This window comes from Hordeum vulgare, unplaced genomic scaffold (genome assembly GCF_904849725.1).
Source record: "Hordeum vulgare subsp. vulgare unplaced genomic scaffold, MorexV3_pseudomolecules_assembly, whole genome shotgun sequence".
NCBI classification, from domain to species: Eukaryota; Viridiplantae; Streptophyta; class Magnoliopsida; order Poales; family Poaceae; genus Hordeum; species Hordeum vulgare.
In genome coordinates this window covers 45,090-48,025 of record NW_025422732.1, presented here as the reverse complement: position 1 = coordinate 48,025, position 2,936 = coordinate 45,090, and the positions used below count along the sequence as shown (strand labels likewise).

Genomic DNA, 2,936 nt, shown 5'->3' with positions numbered 1-2,936 from the left:
TGCTCATGGCAAGACGACATATGGGTTCGATATACTCTTATCTTCAACGAATGGCCCCGCTTTCAATGCGGGTCGAAGCCTATGGTTGCCCGGATGGTTGAATGCTGTTAATGAGAATAGTAATTCGCTTTTCTTAACAATAGGACCTGGGGATTTCTTGGTTCATCATGCTATTGCTCTAGGTTTGCATACAACTACATTGATTTTAGTAAAGGGCGCTTTAGACGCACGCGGTTCCAAATTAATGCCGGATAAAAAGGATTTTGGGTATAGTTTTCCTTGTGACGGCCCAGGGCGCGGCGGTACTTGTGATATTTCTGCTTGGGACGCATTTTATTTGGCAGTTTTCTGGATGTTAAATACCATTGGGTGGGTTACTTTTTATTGGCATTGGAAACATATCACATTATGGCAGGGCAACGTTTCACAATTTAATGAATCCTCCACTTATTTGATGGGATGGTTAAGAGATTACCTATGGTTAAACTCTTCACAACTTATCAATGGATATAATCCTTTTGGGATGAATAGTTTATCGGTATGGGCTTGGATGTTCTTATTTGGACATCTTGTTTGGGCTACTGGATTTATGTTCTTAATTTCTTGGCGGGGGTATTGGCAGGAATTAATTGAGACTTTAGCATGGGCTCATGAACGCACACCTTTAGCTAATTTAATTCGCTGGAGAGATAAGCCTGTGGCTCTTTCCATTGTGCAAGCAAGATTGGTTGGATTAGCTCACTTTTCCGTGGGTTATATATTCACTTATGCAGCTTTCTTGATTGCCTCAACATCAGGCAAGTTTGGTTAATTTAGTTTGTTTTTTTGTACTGTATCAGCACCTAGTTCATTACTCTTGATAGAGAGGGAGGATCCGCCTTCTTAAATTTCTTTTTCTATTTATTTTTCCATCTAGGATTAGAACCGTATACTTGATAATAATAGCAACGGCACATTATGGCAAAAAAGAGTTTGATTCAGAGGGAGAAGAAGCGGCAGAAATTAGAACAGAAATATCATTTGATTCGTCAATCTTTAAAAAAAAAGATAAGAAGCAAAGTTTCTCCCTTGAGTTTGAGTGAAAAAACGAAAATGCGAGAAAAATTGCAATCCCTACCGCGTAATAGTGCACCTACACGCCTTCATCGACGTTGTTTTTTGACCGGAAGACCTAGAGCTAACTATCGACATTTTGGGCTATCCGGACACGTACTTCGAGAAATGGTTTATGAATGTTTATTACCGGGTGCAACAAGATCCAGTTGGTAAGGATAAAATACCCTTTCGTATTTGTATGGATTTCTGGAATTGATAATCATAGAGGAGCCCTCTTTACCATTCTGTATAAATGGACTATTCTATTTGTATAGATATGGTAGAGGGACGTATCGAACCCTCTTTTATCCACTAGTTACCCCTCTTTAGTTTAAGAGTATAGAGCAGTTTGGTAGCTCATAAGTCTCATAACCTTGGGGTTGCGGGTTCGATTCCCACTACCGGCCCCATACTCCTTCTTTAATGATATATGCATGATATATACATCATCCATTTGTATCTGGATTTTTTGATTTCCTAAAAGAGTTTTGGTCTAACAGTTTTTTCTCGGAAGAAGACAACAAATAAAAGAAAGAATAAAAGAAAGAATAAAATACGAAAGAAAAGCGTCCATTGTCTAATGGATAGGACAGAGGTCTTCTAAACCTTTGGTATAGGTTCAAATCCTATTGGACGCAATCTTATTTCTATCTATTCTTTAAATAACTATACTAAACTAAAAACAAAGAAAACTTTTTTGCATGATTCAAATAACAAGAGTAGACATGCAAAATAACAAGAGTAGATATGCCAAATTTATTTGTTACTGAAGGGAAAACCGTTCCAGCTGTTCCTGAATAGCTTCCTTCAAAAGGATTTCCGCTTGCTCGGTGAATGTCTTGCTAGAAGATATAATTTCTTGGAATTGAGGTTTAGTATCTTTTAGGTGTTTACGTAACTCATCCAGAAATTTATTTACCTGTTCGATTTCTAACGAATCAAGATATCCTCTTGTTCCGGTATAAATAGTAGCTATCTGCTCTTCCACTGGGAGAGGATTTGCCTGGGATTGTTTAAGCAATTCCCTTAATCGTCGACCCCTTGCCAATTGATTCTGACTTGTTTTATCGAGAGCAGAGGCGAATTGTGCAAAGGCTTGTAACTCTGCGAATTGAGCTAGTTCCAATTTTGATTTGCCAGCTACTTGTTTCATGGCTTTAATTTGAGCCGCGGATCCTACTCTGGAAACAGAAATACCCACATTAATAGCGGGTCGAATTCCGGCATTGAATAGATCCGCCGATAAGAATATTTGTCCATCTGTAATGGAGATTACATTAGTAGGAATATAGGCGGAAACGTCTCCAGATTGAGTCTCAACTATTGGTAAAGCGGTCATACTTCCTTCGCCTAAAAGAGAATTTAATTTAGCGGCTCTTTCTAAAAGGCGTGAATGCAAATAAAAAACATCCCCTGGATAAGCCTCACGGCCGGGAGGTCTTCTTAATAGAAGGGACATTTGGCGATAAGCTTGTGCCTGTTTGGAGAGATCATCATAAATTATTAAAGTATGCCGTTCGCGGTACATAAAATACTCAGCCAGGGCTGCTCCCGTATAAGGAGCGAGGTATTGTAATGTAGCAGGTGAATCCGCCATTTCAGCTACTACAATAGTGTATTCCATGGCCCCCTCCTCATGGAAAGTAGTTACTACTTGAGCTACGGAGGATGCTCTTTGACCGATAGCTACATAAACACATATTACACCTTGCCCTTTTTGATTGAGAATTGTATCTGTAGCTACTGCTGTTTTGCCAGTCTGTCTGTCCCCAATAATTAACTCTCGCTGACCGCGCCCTATAGGAATCATCGAATCGATAGCAATAAGCCCTGTTTGAAGA

General features: G+C 39.3%; 1 non-coding gene across 1 annotated transcript; it reads left to right on the top strand.

Annotated features, from left to right (window-relative positions):
* The first annotated feature begins 1,661 nt into the window (after positions 1-1,661).
* TRNAR-UCU lies at positions 1,662-1,733 on the top strand. The gene has a single exon. It is a non-coding gene; the product is annotated as a tRNA-Arg (tRNA).
* Positions 1,734-2,936: the final 1,203 nt, after the last annotated feature.